Here is a 24,994-nt window from a genome sequence, read left to right on the forward strand (position 1 = left end):
ACCAGAATGACCAAGATATCTGAGCCAAATTCCCTGACCTAGCCCAAACTCATTTTCATGTCTGAAGCCTACATTCTTGTTCTAGCTTAAAATTTAGACTCCTGCTGGAAATGACTTCCTTATTCCAGCCTAATGTCAGATTCCCGCCAAGCAGCCCATTTCTTTGTCCTTGGCCCATGTCAGATTTTTGCCAAGCAGCTTCTATCTCTCTTTATTGCTTCTGTTCCATCTGGAAAAAAATATTTCTGGTGAGGCAAGCTTCTAATGGGTATCCTTGGGATGTATGGTTCTGGACCTAGATGTCTGTAGAGTTCAGGATCTGTAGATCTCTTCAGCCACCACAGAACTGATTAAGGTGGTCAGAGAGGTGGGTAGAGAATGGAGGTCCTACTGTTATAGCAGGGTGTCTGAGGCAGCTCAGCTTGCTTCAGAGGACTGAACAATCAGAGAACATGCATGTATGAAGAGCAAAATTCTAGCTCTTAACTGTGCTTTCAATTAAAATGATTTAATTTACTCATAATAAAATACTCAGTGCTGTTTATTAGGGTTCTTTATTTAGTTTTATGGAAGTTTAAGCAAATAGAAAAGATTCCTCCAGGCTTTGGAGCAAAGCCTGTCCATGCACCAGAGATCTGTCTTGTCTCCACCAGGAAAGATGATGTCCTCTGCTCTGTCAAGTCAGAATCCAGAGAATATTCCAAAAATCATCCAGATTGTCTCTCTGTTTGCACAGCAGACTAAGTCCTAATGATCAAAATATTTGTTTGTATGAAGTCATGAATTATTACAGGAAACAAATGAGAACCAGAATATTTCATTTTTTACCTTTAACAATCTTTGGAGCATCAATCAGGGAATTTATCCAGTCTCTTCCCACAAATACAACAGTGTATAAATTAACACAGTTAGTATTCTCTAGTCTTGTTTTAGATAAGAATACACATCTTCCATCATTTAATTTGAACTTCTTTATGTTCAAGTCACTGAAGAACAAAAACAACAATGGGCAACTGGTGATTTTAAACATTTCCCTGAAATGAGATGATTTTAAAAACTCTGTTCACCAAAGTAAACAAAATATGAAAATAATAATCATGCATTCATCACGAAAATACATTCTTTACTCTAAGCCTATTAAAAATAATGGAATCTTTGTCACAACAAAACCTCATTTTTTTTCATACTAGAAAATTATGGACAGCAGAAAAATGGATTTTCAAAATTTCCAAGGAATTATTTTATGCAGAACATGCCCTTCCACTTATATCTTGTCGATAAAAACGCTAGGATAAAAGTAAAAACAGATGTGTGTGACTCAAGACACTGTCTCATATGCTTGTGTTTCAAGGAGAAATAGAAGATTTGAAATACAATCACAGATGAAGACATGTAACTAAGGTTTTGGATTGTTCTCTCCTTTTAACTACACCACATCCTAGCTAATGGGCCTTCACAGAAATATGGTAATCTGCAGGATTGTATATTACAGGCCTTAAATACACTTCTTTAGAAAAGAAAGTTAAGTGCTACAAAATAAAAATAAATAAATAAACTTAGAAACAAAACCAAATTAGCACATAGGTTGAAATAGAAGGATTGTGTGTTCTAGGCAAGCCTGGGCTATGTAATAAAAACAGAAGTCAAATCTTCTTAATTATAGTGTAAACCAGCACAAATAAGATTTCTACTCAGGCTGAGATATTAGCAAGGGTTGGATCAAACCTCAGGTTCTCACAGGAACACTGTAGCCAGTTTTATCTCCAAAAAGGAAATATGACTAAGGAATGACTTGTAATAAAGATCCTCAATATTAAATCCATCCAGGCCTAATGGGATACAATAGTAGTACAAGGATTTAGGAAGTGAAGGTCTGAGGATTCAAAGTTTAAGGCTAAAACTACACAGGGAATTTGAGGCTACTTTCACTTAATAAGACTCTGGCAAAGAAAGAATGTGATTGAAATATACCCTAACTACATGGAACTGAGACTTCAAAGAAATAAGTCATATCAAAATATGTTACTGTCTTTGATCTTAGAGTTTAAGATGAGAAAAAATAGAATATTCATATTTAATGTATTTAGGAATATAAAAGAAACAAGGAAGATAAATTAAACCAAGCGGTTTTTGAATACTGAAATAGTTAGGAATGGATATGCATATTAGACAGCCATAAGATATTCTCATAGTTACAGTTAAAACGTCATGTGTATATCTTAGATGTGGGCAAAATGTAAAAAGAACCCAGCAGACAGCTGTTAACAAAATAATTGGTAAACAAGAAATAAAATGTCAGTTCACATAGTTACTTGCACATGAATTGATGCAGCAACTTTTATAATTGTCAAAAATTCATATTGTCAAAATTTAAAAACATACACGTTCATATGTGAATGAAGAAACATTTTGGCATATTTGTGCATGCAAAAGTGCTTTGTCAGAAGAGTGAAACAGCGAGCTAATAAAAAGATCTCGAAGTTACTTAAAACAACATAGTGACAACAATAATTGGAAAGATGAAGGGAAATACAGAGCCAATCACAAATCTGTACATAGCACATGGCAGTCTGCACTAGGCTATAGTCATTTATAGTACAAGAAAGCATATGTCTGCCTTTTTCAGGGCCAGTTGTGCATAAAGGAACATTAAAGGGTAACAAAAATGATGTTTTAGTTTAATGGATTCTATTGGTGTGATAAAAAACCATGGCCAAAGCAATGTTGGAAAGGACAGGATTTGTTTTGCTTAAACTTTCCACAACACCATCCTTAATTGAAGGTAGCCAGGGCAAGAGCCAGTTTAGACAGAAGCTGGAAAGCACAATCTGAGGCAGATGTCAGAAAAGAGTGAAGCTTACTGTCTTGCTCCCCAAACATGCTCAGCCTTTCTTAGCATAACCAACACCAACATCTCAGGGGTGATACCCACAATAGGCTGTGCATCTTTTACATCAGTCACTATTTAAGGAAATGATCTACAGATGTCCTTACAGTCATAATTTATTGAGATACTTTCTTAATTAAGATTCCATCTTCCCAGATGACTGTAGCTTCTGTCAGTTGACATAAAACTATTTTATATGATGGTATTTGAATTGGTATATGTATTTGTTAAGAATCATTTATCTCATAAAAGAGAGTACATAGAGTTTATAGACGCAGACCCCATTTTCAAGACTTAATTTTTTTAAAATAACAAATACTATCTAACCAAATCGAAACCACTAACAAGCAGAAACCTACAACTGCATTCTACTTTTTTCATATTGTTATTCATTATTTGGTAATTTCATCAGATAAGCTGTACACACACTCACTTCCCATTCCTCCCATAAGTCGCCACTCTTATGACTATCCACACAAACATTAAAAAAGATGATGGAAAGAATAAAATATCAAAACAAACAAATAAAAAAGACAAAAAACAGGACCAATTTATGTTGTCCACATAATAACTGAAGCATTGCCAAATTCCCTCTGACCAGCTCCTTAAAGAAAAATGAGTCCTTCTACACCTACACCCCTGCCAGAATTCACCAGTTATAGAGAGCTACATTAATTAATCTTTATCACAATTTTTAAGAGTTCTCTTTGGTTGCTTTCTATTTATTAAAAGAAGGCATTATAACAGATTGGCAAGCTTCTGTGCCTTCCCATAGGGAAAAAAAAACTTGTGGTGGCACAAAATCAATCTAGATACTGGAATCATTATTCAAACTAGAAGTCTGGCCTTAGTAACAATACCATCATCAGGGAATGGTTCTATAGTATAGACAAGGTCCACAAAGATCTGTTATTCCTGGATATAGGCATCTTCTCTCTCTGATATCTCACTCTAAATATTACCACTTGCCCATCTCTTACTCTATATGATGCTAGAGGATATAAAGAAATTCATTAACTCTGTGGCCAATCCTAATGTAAAATATCATATATTCCAGTAGCTTAGAAGAGGGAGTCAGGAAAACTCAAGCTAGTCTGCGTGAAATGATAATTCATAAACAAAAACGAAATTAATAATAGTACAAATAATCTGTGATTAGAACAGTATTAGTACATCTTGTAAGGATGTCTGTCCTATAGCCACTTCTGTGACAGTCTGCTTAAGAATGTCCTTTAAGATAAGAGAGAAAGATATTTTCATGAAGGTTTGGACCATAGCTGTCCACTCTAACAGGGCCACATTCAGAATAGAAGTGAGCTAGACCCGCCATGTTCCCAGGCGCTGAATGAAAGATTCCTGAGAAAGTTATCACTGTGGGGACCATGCCTCAGATAGTTTCTATAGCTGCTGAAGGAGAAACCTTGTTGATGCCAAAAGAAAATGACATCATTAAAAAAAGACAACAGAAACAGTACATTAAACCCACAGAAGTACACACAATACTATTACCAACTAGCATATGCAAAATGAGTATAACTGACATCTTTCAAGAGATATCAGACTGTCTAGACATACTTACCCATAGTCCCAACACCTGATGTAAATAGAAATGAGGATCATGAGTTCAATGACAGCCTGGATGAGATGAATCCCTATCTCAAACTATCAACAAATAATAAAATTTAAACTTATTTTTAAATTATATAAAAAGTAAGTTATTGAAAGACAAACACAGAATTATTGGGTAATTTCTTCAAATTTGTATTTCTAAAGCAACCAACATCATAAAAATGATAAGTACATGGTGCAAAAGCAGACAAGTGATTCTGAGGATTCAAGGACAGTGTGGATGAGTAGTGTAGAATAAGAGACAAGAATGAATAAAGGATGAGTTATCCAAAACTAAAGATGTATAAAAGGCCTTATAGAAACCCACTGGTCAGTAAATTTATAATTTACCAACACAAAACACATTCCATATTTTCTTTGTGGTTTGGAGGTTTTTAATGTATGGTTTTGTTTGTGTGTTTGTTTGAGATGGATGTTTAGTGTCTTATTGGGTTTTATAGTTTTTTTGCTTGCTTGATTTTACTTTCCCTGTTTTGTTGTCATTGGGTTTTTTTGGAGAGAGAAATGACATGACATTGAGTGTGTAGGAAAGTGTGGAACAACAAGTATTCAGTGGGGAGACAACCTGATCAAAATATATTTTATGAAAACACATTAATTAAAACATAAAAATTTAACTTTAGAAAAAAGTTACAATTACAGAAGATATGATTTTTTTTTAAAAGAAAACCAAATTTAAAGGCAAGGGATATCTCCAGAGGAATTACTGATCAGGGAGATGACAGAGGTCTCTCACGTAGCACAAGATAGTGCTCCTGCCCTTGTGTTAACTACATGGTGAAGCTCTATTGCTGAAGATGCTCGATACTCTGACACCAACACATAAAGAAGTCAATCTCAAACCAAGATGAAAATGTCTTAGCCTGGGTTGGTTTTCAAAGACTTAGTAGGTGTTTTGCAGGTTGCAGGGTAGAAAAGATATGAGTAGTTCTATCCTGTACTGGAGCCTGCAGGCTACAATGCTGACCTGCTGGGCAGAATATGTTATAGGATAAATAAGTGATTTCTTATTGGAAGAGGGGTGTTTACCATAGGAGGCAATCATGTTTGGTGTTGTAATCCAAATCAAAAGCCCAAGATTGGGGAAGTCACAGGCCCCATGTTGGAACTTGCTACAATTGCTCTGCTATGTGGTCAGTGGTTAAAATGTATTCTTAATATTCATAGTTATACACTAGGCCAATGGTGCTTTCAACCTTCATCAGAACCTTCTTTATACAGTGGGCCATAGTCCATGCAGAGAAGCAGAACTGGTCAAAGAGCTTATGAGAAGTGTTTATGTTCTGAGCCCTTAAGGAGAATCTACATCAACTTCTTCCTCTTCATTCCACCAGCAAGCCTCACAGAACAGCAGGGCAAAGAGGACATAGAAAAATGTAAGAACCAGAGAAGGGGAAAAGCTCTATGAAGTGCAGCCTTCTAGAACAGATGAAATTTCTGGAACACATATTTCTTATTAAGAAATCACTATTTTTAGGTGAAAGCTGCTGGAGAAGGTAGATTCAATTCTATATTGAGGGTGTGGCCACTGCTGGGTTTTCTTGTTCCAGTAGATGGCCTAAAACTATGTACATATGGACAGTTAGTTTCAAATCAATGAGTTAGTGGGGCATAGATTTAGTGGGACTAGGGGATGATACTCAAGAAAAGTATGTATTATTAATAATTCTACAAGATTATGAATAAACAAAAAACTTCAGATTTATATAACAAAATACCTTGAAATGGATGATGGCCATACATATGTATGTGTATATAAACATGTCCTTATATTTGTAAATAACCAATAATTGTATAAGCTAACAACAGTACAAAATGTCACATAAATGTCTGAGAGACTCTCACTCATTGTATCTGTCATGATAATTCAGTCACTTAACACTATCACAAGTTGTTGATTTCCTAGTGCCCTCCACATCTTAGAAGACACAATCCTGAGATGTATTAAGCATCTCAAATATTGAGAGTGGCAGTATTAAGCCACTTTGGGTCAGTTCCTTGACCATACATCTTCTCTCTGTAAAACTTACTCAGACACTGGCTTATGCACATGTCCTTACCAGTAAGCTCCATAGAAAATGAGGAAAGCCATGTGAAATGAAAGGAAAACCTTTGCACACAATCGTCCCAATTCCCACACCAGTGTTAGAATAGGAAGGGTTTGGTAACTCACAGTTTAGATGGGACTTTATTAATCCATGACCATTCTTTTTTTTCCTTATCATATGACAATCCAATCCAGTAATTGTCAGGAGTAACCTGGGTCTGAAGGAAATTCTGTAAAGGAAACAACAAACATTATACTAAAATTTCTGTTTGCTGAGAGAAAAAGTAGGAACAGTTCCCAGCATTCCTGTGTTGATCTCTGCTGTCATGTCCTCCCTCAAGTCAGACCAAACAAGTTCATTTTCCAAAGTAAAACATTTAAATCAAAACTGTGTCAGTTCAATAAGCTATTTAAAATAAAAACTTCAAATGTCTTGAGATGTTTGGAATTATGACATGATGTATGACTATGCGTCTTAGATCAAGTCTCACTATATTACCAAGGCTGTCCTTAAACTCACAATCTTCCTATTTAAGGCAGGAAATTTTTACAGTAAGCATTTTCTTTGACTAATGTATCAATTTCTTCTATTGCATCTTCTATGCCTAAGCTAAATAGAAAATTCTCAGTATAGGAATCTTGAATGGCCAAGAAGCACATAAATGAATGTTCAATGTCTTTAGCCATCAGGGAAGTGCAAATCAGAACAACTCTGAGATCCCACCTTACATCAATAAAAATGTCTAAGATTAAAAACTCAAATGATAGCACATGCTCCAAGGATGTGGGGCAAGGGGAACACTACTCCATTAATAGTGGGAGTGTAACTTGTACCACCACTTTGGAAATGAATTTGGAGTTTTCTCAGAATACTGGCAATAGTTCTACCAAAAAAGCAGCTATACCACTCCTGGAAATATACCCAAAAATGCTCTATTATGCCACAAAGAAACTTCCTCAACTATATTAACAGCAGTTTTATTCATAATTTTCAGAAAATAGAAAATTCTTAGATGCCCCTCAATTGAATAGATAAGAAGTGTGGTACTTCTACACAATGGAATACTATTCAGCTGTGAAAGACCGAAGATATCATGAATTTTGCCAGCAAATTGATGGAACTTGAGAATATTATCCTGAATGAGGTATCCAAGACCCAAAAGAAAATTCTTGCTATGTATTCACTTATAGGTGGACATTAGCTATAAAATACAGGATGCCCATGCTACACTCCACAGACTTAAGGAGAGTAGACAGGAAGAAGGGCACAAGCATGGATGCTTGAGTAACACTTGGAACTGGGAATGGAATGGTCATAGAAGGCAGAAGAAGAGAGAAAACTCAGTGGGACAGGAGATCAGGAAGGGAGTGGGGTATCAGATTCAGGTATGGGGAATGGTGTAGGGATGGCTTGACAGCCATGCAAATGAATAAAAATCTGCACCTGATGGGGAGGTTGGTAAGGGACATCTGCTGGAAGATGTGGAGACTAGTGATAGGGGAGGCACACAGCAATCAATAAGGGTGCTATTAGGTGTGCCACTATGTTGCCTGGGGAGACTCCCTTCTGTGGCCAAGAAAGAACCCCAGGGGAGCAATAGCAATATCAACAAACCCACAAAACAATGTTTGACCCAAAACTCATCCTGTCTGTAAGAAATGCAGAGATTAAGACTGCTGCAAAGGCTGAGAAAACAGCCAATGGATAACCAGCTCAAATTGAGACCCATCCCATAAAAAAGCATCAATCCTTGACCTTATTAATGATACTCAGTTATGCTTGCAGACAGGAATACAGCATGGCTGTCCTCTGTGAGGCTCCACTCAACAAATGGCTCATACATACCCAGACACCCACAACCAGACAATGGATGGAGCTTGGGGACTCTTATGTAAGAATGGGAGGACAGATTGTAGGCACTGAAGGGGGTAGGAACTCCACAGGAAGACCAAGAAAATGAACTAACCTGGACTCTCGGGGATCTCGGAGATAAAGCCACAAAACAAAGAACATACATAGGGCTGGACATTGGCTTCCCAGCATACATGCATCTTTGTCATTATGTGATATATGAACAACTGGAGCAGGCAAAAGCTGTTGCCTGTACATGAGTTATGTTATAACTAAGCTGCCCTGTCTGGCCTCAGTAGAAGTAAATAAACCCAGCCTCATGGAGAACTGATGTGACAAGGGATGAGGATATTTGAGAGGCCCACTCTCTAACAGAGCAGATGGTAGGGGATGGGAGTGGATTATGGGAGAAGGTGAGCAGAAGAGGGGCAGTGAACAGCATGTAAAACTAATAGTTAAAATACTACTACTGCTGCTGCTGCTAACAATAATAAAAAATTTAAAATTGGTTATAGTTACTCTATCAAATGGAAAATTACACTATTATTTGACATTGATCATCCTTATATGTAGTTATTTAAATTGATGTATAAATATCATACCATATTATAATTATAAATAAATTCTTCAAGGTAGTCCTGCAATCATGTCTACAGAAAAATATAGTCTTCATCCTTGAATAAGACATTTCATTTATAATAATTAAAACTGAAAATGTCAGAATTCTAGAAACTTGGTTTTCATTTAAATAATCATTTCTAAAGATGAGTATCTTTTCACAGACCCTAAGAATTCTATGCAGTGCATATTATAGACAGCTTCAGTGAAAATCATGATGGGGCTAACTGGTCAAACCATTTAATTCCACATTTCTCATATCATCTCATTTGGCAGACAGGCCCACAGCTCAACTACTTTCCCTGTTGTCATCTGATTACTCATCTCAGGTAGCCTCACTTCCGGGTTCCAAAGAGCAAACCCTAGACAGCAGGAGATAATTTGGTATTCTATGGAGATCAATAACCTGCAGCCACAGGATGTGCTATATCAAAGGGTTAAACTTCATCAGGGAAAGACAGGCTTTCTCAGGGACTCTCCTGTAGATACCTGAGAGAGGGAGGACACTGAAAGATACAAGTCTCTCTGTAGTAATGAGTCTCCTCTTAGCAGACCTGTGTCCCACAGTTTCCTTAAAATTCCTGGAAAACCATATACAAATGAAAAAAAAAAAAAAAACCTGGATTTGCTATCTCTTTATTCAGGGTTAGAGACAGAGTCTAAGTCAATAAAGGGGCAATTTGTCCACAGTACCAGTTCATCCTCATCATCTATTGTCAGAAGAGATAAGCTGGAATTCTGGCAGGAATCTTTACATGCAGTCCATGTTTTTGTGTCCATGATGAAATGATAACATTTTATACCATAGCAGAACCAGTGTGTTTTAACACTTTTGCCTACAACAGAGAAGGTAAATCGTTAAATTTACTATTGACTTGTATTCTGTTATAAGAACACAATATAAATCAAGGCTGTGTTGGTGGGGGGAGGGGCGGATCTCACAGGTCTCAGAGAAAGAGATTGCATAATTCCCAGAGACCCCTAAAACACCCATGACACCCATGAGCCATGCAACATTGTTAATAACACTAGAGAAATAGAAACATTTCCTGTGTGAATCATGGATGAATCAATAGAGGAAATGTAGCACATACACACAAAAGAATACTATTTGTCCTTTAAAGGAAAATGAATCATCAGGGCTTGATGACTTATGCTTATAACCTGAAAACTCCAAAGAGAGAGACAGGAAGATAACTCCCAGTTTGGGGTCATCCTAAGCTAAGTAATGACTTCCAGGCCAGCCTTGGCTACACTTTGATAAATAAAGTGTGTCAGCTAATGATGACTACTCACAATAAATAGTAAGAAATGTTGCTTGTGACACTTGATATTTTCAGCTATCCAGTCTTATACCTGTGTCACAGACAGAGTAGCAATGTGTGTGCACCATGGAGAACCTCCTTTGTCTGATCCAGGGAGGATCTCTTTATTACGAACAGACCAAATTTCTCAAAACAAGTCAGATGGAAAAAAAAAAAAAAAAAAAAAAAAAAAAAAAAAAAAAAAAAAAAAAAAACGAATCAAGCACCCAAAACCACACTCATACATCACTGTTTTTATAACTGCATTTATATAAATGTTCTAAGTATTTTAACAAAAATAGTAGATAAATGATAAATACATTCTTACTAAAAACTTCCATGTTTAGTCAAAAAAAACGAAACAAAACAAAAAACACAACAAGTAGGACAGACAGAATTTCCTGTAGCCCCAAACAAATTCTCAGGAATACTGATTTGTAATTCCATCCCCAGGGAGCAGTAGGAGTGCCAAAAAGACACTGACTTCTGGAAACTCTAGGATTGTGCTAACCCAAACAGGGATTTCTGGGTTTCCAGGTCCCTGCAGGAAATAAGGAACCCCTAATGATTGACCCAGAGATCACCATCATCTTAAGCTGCTGCTTGGACTTCAAAGCTTCCATAAAAGAAAGAGTAGATGATAATGCAGTTCTGTGTTCATGGTCCTCCCCTGCTCCTTACCTGTGTGCTGAGACTAACCTGAAACACTCTTGGTTTCACTGTACCATCTGTTCTGTGCCCTGTTGAGGGATTCCAGAAGATCATTTCCTGGACCACAATCTATAGACTTATTTCTCAGCAGTTCTTCCTTTAATTCGATGTCACATTTCATGGTATTGCAGTTATAATGGCGGTTTAGAGTTTCCTGCAGCTCATGTTTTTCATGACGATACTGAAAAACTAAATTAGTCACAGATATAATATCAAAAATGCTTATAAGAAGTATATATTGAACTTTAAGAGTAGAGAAAAGGCTTCATGTTGACAGGTAACACATATCATTATCTTCATTGGTACTTAACTTTATAAATTAATACTTCAATTATCTCACTATGGAAACAGATACATAAGTTTTCTCTATGGGTAAGTTGATTGTAAAATAAATAATGTAGCTGAATAAAATTATGGTGGAAATGACTTACAGGTACTTTATTTTTACAGCATGAATTTACAAATAAATACCTAAGTAAAATATTCAGTCAATACATAATATAACATAGATATTTGAAATAAATTAAACTTTAAGAAATAAGAAAATATTTATTAGCATATGGAATAAGAAAGCTCCACATATGTAGTTATGTTTTTGCACATCTAGGAAAGAATCCAATAATGCTTAAACTTTAATGTCTGTACAGATGAAGTCTTTTTACTTAACCATGAACTCGATATACATTGAAGAACAATGAATAGAAGGTCATCAATTTTTGCACAACTCTTTATCACACAATGTGTACATGATATCTAAAATCACCTTTGCTCTGAAGGCAAACTATCACCAAGTCCACAGAAAGACCACGACCAAGAATGAGACAGAAAAGAGAAGCTCCCACAGCCCGAGAAGACAGAATAGGTATGTATGACAACAAGACACTCTACAGCATGTCAGAAAAAAATTATTAAAGTCTAGAAATTCTGTCTCAACCCCTGATGATAGGCAGGACAATGGAAAGAGTGTGCCACTGCATAGTTCATGTCTAAAGCTATTCTATAGGCAGTTGGTCAAAGAAGATGTATCTCAATTACTCACTGTTTGTCACAAACACTGCAAAAATTACCAGCCGAAGGGAACAAAGGATTCCGAGAGCTATCACAATGAGGTACCAGGACACTGAACACTCTTAAATCAACAAAACAAAGCACAAAGATCATCACCATGGAAAGAGCACATTTCAATACTAATAACAATTTTATGTAGCATAGAAACAAGGAGAAATTTTGCAAAACTGATGATAGAAACTTATGGAAAATGTGATGTAGATTTCTATGAAAATGCACACACTGTAATATTCTTATATGTGTGAACTTTCACAAAATTTCACAAAATTTTGAACTTATTTCGGTCCTGGCCTTGTATTGTAAATCCCTCTGACTCAGCCTACAAGGAAATGCATGACAGGTACGTGCCCTCACCAAGTTCTACAGAAACTGAAGTGCATTCTACAGAAATCACTGGGGGCATAGGTAAAATCCAAGTACAATATATCAAACTGGAGCATGCAGTCCAACAAGAGAGATAACTGAGGCTGGAGAGGAAGAAAAGTGCGATGGATGTTCATGAAAACTGGTAGGGAACCAAAACTGCTCTGGACTTGGTCTGTACAGATTCCCATTCTTAAAAGGACCTATAAGTCAACTATCTCTTCTTCCCTGTGATTTTGATTTTAATCTATATAATTGTAAACATTTTTTTGTATAAGGCATTTGGAATCTGAAACCCATGCCTCTGATTACCACTAAATCAAAGAAGAAAAAAATCTAAGCTTGGAGCACAGCTGAGACAGTATGTACAGAGTAACTATAAAAAGAGAATAAAAAGTGAGGTCAGGCAGTGGTGGCATATGCCTTTAATCCCAGCACTTGGGAGGCAGAGGCAGGCAGCTTTCTGAGTTCAAGGTCAGCCTGGTCTACAGAGTGAGTTACAGGACTGCCAGGGCTACTCAGAGAAACCCTGTCTCAAAAAACCAAAAAAAAAAGTGAGATTTCATTTTTTCATTAATAAACATTATTCTTTGACATTTTCTGGAACTTACAAAGGGGATTTACTTATTCCCACTCCCACTAAACTTTCAATCCCTCGTCCTTCCTCTGCATTTATATTCTCAGGAGGTGACATCCTCTTCTGATGAACAATTGTTGTTGCCTTCTTTATTTAGATTTGGGTCATATATATGAAAATTTAAACACTTTCTTCAAGAGTGAAAGTATTCTTTCTACTGAATAAATTTCTTTTCCATAAGATCTGGGTCTCTAGAATATTTTATATATTTTTAAGACCCTAGTTTGTTTGTCAGTTTTAAATTTTTCAGAATTCTTCTGGAGTAGACAAAATCATAAAAAATCTCGTAATGGTTTCATTTCTTCAAGAATTTTTTTCTTACAGATTCCCATTGTTCTAATCTCCCTATATGATTTCTTTTGTTACCAGATAGCAACTAAAAAGTAGAAGTAGTGCTATATTTTTTCTTTATATTTTTATTTCAAATTTGATTGCTTTATTTATTAAACCAATTTTGAACAATTTTGTACATGACTACTCTCCAATGAATGCATTTTTCTTCTTTCTCATCCCCGTTCATAAACGAGCCCAGAAGAAATGGAACATGATAATTTTACTAAAAGCAAGTAGGACATTTTTACATTGTTAAAAGATTAAAATGCATTAAACAATGTGATGTTTTTATACATGTAAAAGACGTACCTCTGTGACCAGCTTCTCTGGGACCTTGAGTCTCCTCAGACCTCACTTGGTTCTGCAACCCTGACCTCTTATGTAATTCCACAGTTGAGAAAGTGACCTGCTGCTCACTCATCCTGAGAGTATGTAGGGTATGTTCTGTGTTAAAATATGTCATCGAGTGATTTATAAAGAAAAAAGTAAAATGCCTACCTATAGGAAGGAACCTATATCTGATGATACAGGGGGTTAGGAAAGGGTAGGGTCTGACTAACTCACTTAATGATCCAAACGCCCTGACATGGACTGACATGTATTTCCATTACAGGTAAGAACACTTCCCTTATTTGTGTTAAAGTTGTTTATATTTCCAATGGTCAAAGCAATTATTTTTAGTAAATATGGAAAAATTTAAATATATACTAATAATTCATTATAATATACAACCGGTTTGTTCAAAATACTCAGCACATAAAAATGTTAAGTAAAATTGGTACCACTAAATATCATTGAAAAACTTTTAAACAATCTATTCAAATAAGAAAGAGTCAAAACTTTAGGAATAAAAAAATTTTTTAATTTATTTACACATTTTGATAAACACATGAATATTAAACGCCCTTTCAGTTTTTTATGTATACACGAATCTCAGTGTTTCCAAGACACTGCCTTCAAAAGTCTATTTAAAGGTTAGTACTGCAGGTAATCCAAGACACATAAATATCTCTCGTGTTGAAGCCCCAGTGAGCTGAGATGTCCAACCTCTCCACCCAGCCATAGTCTACACATTCTTCTCAGTGCCTGGACCTAAGAAGTGATTCAACCAGAAAAGATACTACTGAGTGCGATAAAACAGACCCAGAAAGACAGATGCTGAATATTCTCTCTTATCTGAGACTCCTGGCTCAAAGTGTTCACAAATAATATGTAATCTTTAGTAACTGCAGCAACCAGGAGAGTAGAAATGGGACATTGCCGGGTGGGGTGTAAAGCAACACAGATAGGCATAATGTATGCAACATGAATCTTAATCAGAAATTATTCCATATACACAGTCATATCACAGGTAATATACTCATGCATGATATTGGAAGGGGAGGTTATAGAAAATTAAATTTTGTCACTATGCAGTATACATGAGCTAATGCACATGAAAGTTTCAATCTGATAATAGATATCAATGTATTACTAAATAGTATGCATTTGTAACTGATCTTGCCCTTACTTTAATAACTAAGATGAGAGCCAGCAGATAATAAAGACAACAAACAGTACATTGATAACATTTTTATCTAGTTTTTTAATTTATGAAATTTTCTGAGGGGAAAAAAGTTGAAAAAATTCTTTTGTCTTATTTCTTAAAAAATGAATCCTTCCATTATGGAATACTTTTTATAATTTTTATTAATTATTATTGTTCTTGGGGTGGAGCTGGCTGAGGAAAGATACATTTGTCCAGTAGACAACTATACAAAGTGAGTTTGTTTACTCCACCTTCATGTGGGTTTCAGGGATCAAACTCAGGTTTGTGCAGCAAGTAGTTTAACACACTGTCCCATCTTACTTCGCTTCTATTATGACATCTTTCAGGGGGATAATATATAAACATTTAACCAAGTTAAAGAGTAATGAACTCTGTAGCTGCCTCTACATTAATGTCTTAGGACACAACACAAGACCCAGCATACTTTGGAAGACAATAACCAGTGCAGAATGACAGTTTTCACGTGCTGCCAGAGTTAACCTGATCTAACACAACCAACAGGGCTTCCCCATTAATTCTGCTCTCATATCACACCATATGAAGTTCTCTAGAGTATATTTAATCATTTGATAAAAAATAAAAATAAAAGCGCTATTGTTACCTGTGTCTCTGCTCAGAAGTGACTGTCTCAGAGAGAATTGATCCCTCAACTGCAGGAAAAGTTGGCCTTTTCTGGCCTGTGTCCCCTAAGAGGCTCCAAGAGGAAAGGCAGAACTGAATTTACTCTGAGTGATACACAACCTCATAATTTTCTGCCCCTCCTCTTGACCAAAGTGAAAAGAGGAAATTGCTTAATGAAAGATGAGTCTGAGAGCAAAGGAGAGAAACAACATATGGTTTCAGATGCTGCAAAAGAAATGTCCTTAATTGATATTTGAAGACTGATAAGATGAACATTCCTGCAGAGAGAGCAAAACCAGTATCCTTAGCAAATCAACTAGGAATAAGAAAGACAGAAACTGCTGTGTTCCTAGTTTTGAAATAACACTGTTGGAAATTTTGTCTTATCTTATTATTTTTAAGTTACTCCTTGATTTTGAATTATGCTAATAGCAGCTTAAAATATGTTTTAGGAAAGCCTTTAAAGCAATCACATTTCCACTGGCAAAGTCTTTATACTCTTCTAGCTTTTAAATCAAAGATAATATTTCCTGTAAACACTACTGTCATTCCAGATAAAGAAGTTTTACTACAATGTTTTCATGGTGCTGGAATGTTTAATCTCAGAAAAGGTGCATGCTCAACAAATACTGTTCCCCCGATCTACAGACTCATAACTCGATTTTCTTTTGCTCTGATGTTTTGTTTTTAGTTTATTTGTTGTTATTGTTTTGAGATACTTTTTGTACCTTACTATGTAGCAAGGACTAACCACACACTAACCGTCATCAGGCCTCACTCTTTTCAATCTTAAAATTAAAACTGTACACCACGACACCAATTTAAAACATAATTCTGATAGATATTTTCTGATTAATAATAAGCAGTTCTTTGTAAATGTTGATCTCAAGGTTTTTAACATATATATTTATTAATCACTTCTATATAGCACAAATTAATTAGATAATCCTCTGCTGCTGAAAATTCACTTGTTTTATTATATTTTGTTGTTGTTTGTTTAGAAATTACATGGATTATGCTTTAGAACATACTAAGAAAGACATTTTATGCATGAAGTTATGGGATTCAAGGAAATATACTTTTAAGAAACTCTAATATAGTTCATCACGTGACATCTAGTTCATTTACAGCCTATCAGTTGGCATGAAAATATTCAGAATTGATTTTTTTTTTTTTAGAGATGAGATGAAGTGATTTTTCTTGTACGAGTTTTGCTCATGTGTTTGTGATGAGAATTCCTTGAAAGAAGCCATTTCAGCAAAGACTGATTTAAACTACAGAGAAGTAGAGATGCTGTAATATTACCAGTCCAGCCTTCAGTCTCCAGAAGCTTCTCCAAGACAGAAATCAGGCTAGATAATCTATCTGATCATTTTCAAGTGTGCAGGTGTTTGGAAGGACAGGACAGGAAAGGTACTTGAGCAAAAGTGAAAAACTGACACATCAGCAGCCCTGAGCCATTGCTGCCTAGAAAACCCATATTCCTCCCTCATCTTAGGTTTATGCTACACTGACCACTGAATATTAATGGTGCTGAGACATTTTTGCATCCTTCTCTCTGATGAGAGGGTGTTAACCTTAACATGGAGGCTCACCATATGCACAGGGCATACATCTCTGTGCTTTCTGGATATTGTTTACCTCTTCTAACATCATGCAAAGGCTGTGGGAAAGAACCCAAGATCTTTATTATTATTATTATTATTATTACTATCATTATTATTGTTGTTGTTGTTATTGTTATTGTGACCATAGCATTCGCAGGAGATGAGGAGCATATCAGCACATATGATGAAGGGGGAAAATAGTTAACAGAAACTGAACAGAGAGTGGGTGTTTATTTGTTTGTTTGTTTGTTTGTTTGTTTGTATGGTCAGAGATAGGGGTATGCCCATAACTGTAAAGCCAAAATGCTGCAGCTTCTTCAAAGCTCTGTACAATTGAGCTTTGAATTTATAGAAAAAATGTAAACAGTTAAAGAGCACAATTAGCGTTGAAAGATACAGTGACTGCAAATGGAATGGAACTGATTGACTCTCTAGTCTCCAGGTTTGTTTCTTTGACAAAAGTGCAGCATAAAACAGGAAGTACCAAACTCACATGACCATGTGGTAAAACAGTAAAGTGAAAAACTTCAAGAAATTTTTGTTTTCTTAATTTTTGTCTTTAAATTCATTTTTGTGAAAAACTAAACAACACACACACATATTCATTTTCCTGACATCTTTCCTGTAAAAGCCTTTATTTGAGAACCCACAAGTGCCAACTCATTTATGTTGAGACAGACACAGTCATGTTCAAATCTTCCAGTCACATCCTCGGACTGCAGAGCCATCATTACACAGCTGACGGACACCTGGACTAGTCACCAGCCCACAGGAAAGGATGGGCTGATCACTTGCTTTACTGGGAGGACAAACTGGCCAGTGTTCTACCTCTGAGTGCTGTTGTGTTTAAAGGTGGATCTTTCACAACCATGATATATGGTAAATGTCACAGGTCTTAAGAAAAAAACAAACAGCTCTATTTTGAGATTTCCTGTGCTTGTATCCACCCTGGGCACTTATAATCACAGTTATTGTTACACTCTGCCTTATCTCACTGTTCACATAGTCCTTGATGGGCTCAAGAAGGGGGAGAGGAAATGAGAAAGATCTTCAGTTATGTAGTAACCATGGTAAAAGGAGCCCACAAGGGTGTTTCTGCATATACATGGGCTCTTAAATACCCAGGAATACCATTCACTTTTGAGAAGACAGTTAGACACCAGTCCATGATGAAGACCTCTGCCTCTTCAGTCCCTGTACTCTCTGTGTCATATTTCATAGCAGGGAATCTAATTGTACTCCACTGTGTCCTCTGTGGAGTCTTCAGATTCAGCTTATCTTTCTTAAAGCACTCTTTTGTTTCAGTGAATTTCTTTTTCCTAGTGCATGGTCTGATGTAGTTCAGGATGGCCCAGAATGACAATGTAGCTGAGCCATTACTTAAACATTTGATCATAACCTCTCTAACTTGAGATTTCTGGTATTACAAGATGATCTACCATATCCAGTCCATGTATATTTCTTTGACTGTGTATTTCTTTTGATTGTGTACTTATTTTTCTTATTTTGATGAGGAGTTTTATACTAGCTCATTATCCAATAAGCCTGCAGATTCCACTATTAAAACAGGCAAATATATCTGTTGTTCAACTTTAGCCTTTTGTAACAAACAATTTTCACTCATTTTAAATAAAGATATAGGAGTCCAATAACACAGTTTTCAAATAATCTCAGCTATCATTCATAGTCCTGAACATAATATGGAATAGACATATTCCCTATAACTACTATTCCATAGAAGCCAATTTTGATTCAATAACTCAACTTGAACATATCAGTGATTTTTTAGTATAAGGATATATGTTATGATTTGTTTTCATTTCAATTCACCACAACTTAAAAAATCACCTGATGCTAGAGCCAGCATTTCCAGACTTCCAACATGGCCTAAGAACCAGATAAAGAATCAGAATAAGAATTAAAGGCCATTCTGCTCACTAAGAATGCTGAAGGTTTTCCATACCACACTGGGACTACTGAGAGACCCAGCCATGTGAAACAAACAACCACTGGCTTTTGTCAGCTCCCTGACTGAGAGACAAACTGTGGAAATATTCCAAATGTTGAGACACAAGCCAGAAGGACCAAGGAAATAAGTCGGTCTTCCACTCTGCATTGATTTAGCTGTTGTTAAGTGTATAACTAGTATGAATAGAAATGGCCTACATAGGCCTCTTCTGGTATCCTCAATACAGTGAGTCATATCTAAGGTCACAGCCATTGATTCTTGGGTGCCTCCTTATCTCAGGTCTCTGTCTCTTCCTCATCACTGAACCAAATAAACTTAGGATGGAATGGTTTCTTTCATCTCACATGTTACTACTGAATGTTAAAGAAATATGGAATGAGAATTTAGGTGAAGGCTCAAAGCAGAAACCACAGAGGAACTCTTTCTGGCCTGTTCCAGAGATCAGGTTTAGCTATTTTCCTCTCTTAGTTTTCTTTTTTTTTTTACAATAATTTATTTATTAATCACAACTTTCTCCTCTACTCACACTGCCACCCTTAGAGGGCCCTCCTTCCCTTAACACCTACATTTTACTTGAGAAGGAGAAACCATTATGGGTAAAAACTTGCCCTGGCACCTCTAATTACAGAATGCACATCCTCTGCCACTAAGGCCAGACAAGGCAGTCCAGGTAGGAAAAAAAAATCCACAGGTAAGCAACAAAAATAGCAACAGCTCCACTCTACTTCTTAGGGCACCCATATGAAGACCAAGCTGCACAAGTGTTAAAAATGTGAGTGGGTCCTGGGTCTAACCCTGCATGTTCTTTGGTTGGTGGTTCAGTCTCTATGAGGCCCCATGTGTCCAGGTTAGTTGAATATGTAGGTCTTATTGTGGAGTCCTTGATACCCCAACCCCAGACTTCCTCATTTCTATCTGCTACTCTTCTAAAGACTCCCCGAGCTTTACCTAATAATTGACTATGGGGACTCTACATCTGTTTCCATCAGCTGCTGGATGAAGACTCTCAGGAAACAGGTATGCTATGCCCCAGTCTGAAAAAATAGAAAAGTAGCATTGATAGTGTCAGCGGTTGGCTCTTTCCCATGGGATGTGTCTCAATTTGGGGCAATCATTGGTTGGATTTTCCCACAATCTGTGCTTCACCTTTATTTTTGCCCAGCTTGTAGGCATGACAAACTTTGGATAGAAGGTTATGTGGGTAAGTTGGTGTCCATTTCCCTCAACTGCAAGTCCCACCTAGTTTCAGAAGGTGTCTATTTCAGTCTCCTTATCCCTATGTGGTAGGAGTCTCAACTAGGGTCAACCCCATATACACACAGGAGCTTTCCCAATCCCAGGTCTCAGGCTATTCCCAGGGATGCCACTCAATGGATTTACTTTTTCTCTCTCAGTCCTTTTATGCACAGCCCCTCTTAGCATACCAGGTTCCCATCCTCATTCCCGCTTCATGCAATTCTCAAGTAGTTTACTCCATTCATCCACCCCTGATGTATATTTTATTTCTTTTTGGAGTGAGATATAAGTATCTTCACTTGAGTCCTTCTTGTGACTTTGTTTCTTTGAATCTGTGGATGGTACCAAAGATAACCTGTATTTTATGGCTAGTATCCAGTAAACCAATATGTAGATGTACCACTTATTCTTTATCCATTTTTCAGCTAAAGGACATTTAAGTTGTTTCACATTTTGGCTATTATGAATAAAACCGATATGAACATAGTTCAGCAGATATCCTTGTGATGTGGTAGAGCATCTTTCAAGAATATGTCCAGGAATGGTACATCTGTGTCTTGTAGTAGAACTATTCCCAATTTCCTGAGAAATTGTCTAATTGATTTCCAGAGAGGTTGTGCAAATTGGCACTCCCACAACCTGGAAGAATGATCTTCATGCCCTTCATCCTTGCTAACATGTGATGTCTCTTACATTTTTGACCTCATACATTTCTGTGGGTGTAAGATGGTTTTATGTTGATCCACTTGAACTTGAGTTTTTGTGCAGGGTAATAAACATGGATCAATATTCTGTCTTCTATGTGTAGCCATCCTATTAGACCAACACCACTTTTTATTGAATTTTCTATCCCTCTTTCATTCTATGGTTTTGTCTTCTTTGTCAAAAATCAAGTGTCTGAAATTGTGTGGATTTACTTCTGTGTCTTTGATTTGATTGTATTGATTAGCCAATCTGTTTCTATACAAAATACTATGTAGATTTTATTTCTATTGCTCTGAAGTGCAGCTTTAAGTCGGGCTTAGTAATACCTCCATAAGTTCTTTTATTGTACAGGATTATTTTAGCTGTCCTGTACTTTATGGGGTTTTTTCTTATTGTTGTTGTTGTTTTGCCATATGAAGTTGAGAATTACTCTTTTAATGTCTATAAATAATTGTGTTGAAATTTTAATGAGAATTACGTTGAATTTTTACATTGATTTGAGTAAAATAGCCATTTTCTCTAGATTAATAATATTCATCTATGGGTGGCATACATTCCAACTTTTAAAAGTTAAAAGTTGTTAAAAAATATTTCCAATATTTTAACATTCCACGTTCTTTTAAGAAATTCAAAGTCCTTGGTATTGGCTGCTGCTTGATAAGAACTATATAACAGACCTTCTTAACTGAGAAAAGAAAGTGTATTACCTAAAAAAACTTATTTCTAAATGAAACCAAAATCCAGTTATGTCAATCCATATTCTGTAGTGGTGTGTCACTTTTGAAACTCACCCATGAGCTTCTGGACCCAAAGGAACCGTGTACTCACACTTCTCTGCACTTCAATTGATAGTGCAAACAGTGCTACACAGTGAGACTAGGTCTCCAAAAGCACAATATACAAATTGGGAAAAGCAAGTATATTTAAGCTGAATAAACAATCCAGAAAAAGCTGTAACACAGGCAACATATAGATGAGTATAACCCAAGAGTTTTCTCTGAACAATTTATTATTATTACTATTACTATTATTATTATTATTATTGTTACGTATTATTAGAGAGTAGTCAACAAAAGTTTTTGTCAAAAACCTTGCTTCCTATGAGTGTATTTGAGATTCCCTGCTCTCTATCCACAAGGAAAGCTAGAGGGAAAGATCTCATGAGAGTGTTCTGTGGGTGATCATAGCTTCTATGGTTTAAGTAATGACAATGGTCAAGTCCAAACCAGAGCTAATACCTATATATCCATCTTCACAGTAGAGCTTGGATGCATATCTTTAATCATTACACTCAAAAAGTGAAGGAGGATCAGCAAGTCAAATCCATCCTCTTCTGTTGAGTGAGTTGGAAACTAGTTTGGCCTATGGAATCCTGATCACACAAAGGCAAAAACAAACAAACCAAATGTGAGCTCCAAACAGTAAGTAAATAAACACTGTTCTTTTTTAATTCACAAAGTGTATGCTTCATTAGAACATCTCTAAGAAAATAACAAACCATTAGAAAAATAACAGAAATATAAGAATATAACAAAGGCATGAATATATTAAAGGACAAATGTACCCAAGTTAACAGATACAAACATCTAAATTGCATTAAGTCTAGTAAATAAAATCCTAATGAGTAAATGCCTTCCCACAAAGCCATCTTCAAGCCACAATATTAGTTGATGACTAAAATTTAAGAAAGTAAATTAGAAATTCTTCCAAAAACTAAACATTCAAAAATATAAAAATGTCTCCTAAAACTTCCATATAATAACTATATACAAGTGTTTTTCCCATGTCATCAACACAAAAGGCTTCCATATGACAGTACACACTGTTAATCAAAGCATTTGGGAAGCAGAGGCAAGCAGACATTTATGACCTTGATATTAGTCTGGTTACCACAGTGAATTCAATACCAGCCAAGGCTATAAAGGAAGACCTTGTCTCAAGAAAATAAACAAACAAGCAAGAAAATAAATTAATAAATAAATAAAATGTTTCAAAGAGAATTATATGGATCATATCCATAATTATAGCATGTGAGTGAGTTTATAGGCAGTCTCAGCTACATAGTGGGTTCCAGGGCAGTTAAAGGACCAGTGTAAGATCTTGTCTCACAAAACAATTAAGAACAATTGAAATGTGGGAAGGAGAAGGAGTGAAAATATAGGCCAATGTGATTCAAATATAAATATAAACATCATTTACATATATTTACCCAAAGCAATAGGCAGAGGGAAGTAATGTCACAATCACTTGCAGTGATGTCATGTAGATGGCCCGGTGACTTTACAGCATTTTTGGTTGTTTGCTTAGAGAGTGTAAAGACTGATCCTATAGACTCATTCATAGATAGGAGCCGCTTATGAGGCTGCAAAGGAAGTCCTGCAAAAGAAGCTTCTGCCTTTCTGTGGCTTCTCAAGGAGAAGTCACTGTCTTCAATGATGTGGCCTTTCAGTGATGTGGTCACACAGTGATGTGACACCAGAATAACTTTGATGTCAGAGTTATTCTGACACCAGTGGACCCTCTACACCATGGATCTGTGAGTGACCAAGGTTAAATCCAGTGGGTCACAAAACAAAAACAAAATCACAAAAAAGACACGAAAGAGGGATGAGGACTTTACAGGCAATGGGTTGATGGGGTAGGCAGAGATCAGAGGTGGTAGAATAAGTATGACCAGAATATATTAAATACATATAGGAAACTGCCAAAACAAAATCAATTTCATATAAACACATACTATGAGTATAGAAATCTATATAAAATGAATAATAAATATAAAAAGAATAAACTATACAGCCACTTGTAGAAGTTTATTTAACACTCAAACAGCAGTGAATGCAAGCGTCTATGGATATACATATAAATATTGAAAAGTTAGGTTGATACAATTTCAATTTTTCTAAACAATAGTATCCTGTTCCCCACTCTAGAACATAACTTGTCAATACCTAGGTTTTGATCAGATTCATAATAACAGACATGAAAACTCTTCATTATAATAGGCCTCATGGCAATAAAAAATTCTATTTTACTTCCTTAAATGTCATATTATTATTGCACAAGGGGGCACATCTTGACTGGGATGATGAATTTTAGCCTTCATGGTATATAGCTGTATAATAATGTTGGTAGATGTCTTCTTTTATCTCTTTTTACACAAAAAGCCACAAGAAAGCATCGAGGTGTGTTCCAAATTGATTTCTCTATATGCTGTAACCAGGTGTTCAGCAATAGACTCTTAAAAATTGTTGTGTTATCAAAACAAAAGGCAAAAGCAATATCTTATATTGCTTTGAGGACTGCTGGAATCTTTTTGATAAACATTGGTCCTGGGACTTTTCTTTGATGGCTTGAGGCTTCTGGAACTGTCATTATCAATCATCAAAAAGTACCTCTGTTTACCTACAAATGTCAATACTGAGACTGCACAAGTTTCATTTTACCAGTGCTCAGTCTTGTGCAGGGAAAAGTTTCATGGAATATTAGCCCCTGCTTGGAAACTATTGGGTATTAGTTAGTCTTCCTATGTGGTTGCCCTCCTCCTTAGCTTCTTCTAGCTTTTTTTAATTCAACAACAGGGGCCCCCAGCTTTTGTCCATTGGTAGAGTGTAAGTATCTGACACTTTCAGCTGCTTGAGTTTCTCAGAGGGCAGCCACTCCAGGGTCCTGTCTCTAAATGCACAACAGCATCAGTAATGGTGTCAGGCCTTGGAGCCTGCCATTGAGATATATTCCAGTTTGGGCCTATGACTGGACCTCTTTTCTCTCAGGCTATTTTCCATTTTTGTCCCTGCAGTTCCTTCAGACACAAACAATTCTGGGTCAGAGTGTTTGGCTGTGAGATGGCAACCCCATCAT

At 36.2% G+C, this 24,994-nt stretch overlaps 1 pseudogene across 1 annotated transcript; it reads right to left on the reverse strand.

Moving 5' to 3' along the window:
- Window positions 1–793: 793 nt before the first annotated feature.
- Window positions 794–15,722, reverse strand: LOC117714898 (killer cell lectin-like receptor 5; annotated as a pseudogene). Its single transcript, XR_013112672.1, has 7 exons — window positions 15,600–15,722; window positions 13,759–13,893; window positions 12,088–12,177; window positions 11,037–11,237; window positions 9,727–9,869; window positions 6,690–6,793; window positions 794–986 (listed from the first exon to the last, which is right to left on the reverse strand). The product of XR_013112672.1 is annotated as a killer cell lectin-like receptor 5 (transcript).
- Window positions 15,723–24,994: the final 9,272 nt, after the last annotated feature.

The sequence above is a fragment of the Arvicanthis niloticus genome, chromosome 9, assembly GCF_011762505.2.
Source record: "Arvicanthis niloticus isolate mArvNil1 chromosome 9, mArvNil1.pat.X, whole genome shotgun sequence".
In the NCBI taxonomy this organism is placed as follows: domain Eukaryota; kingdom Metazoa; phylum Chordata; class Mammalia; order Rodentia; family Muridae; genus Arvicanthis; species Arvicanthis niloticus.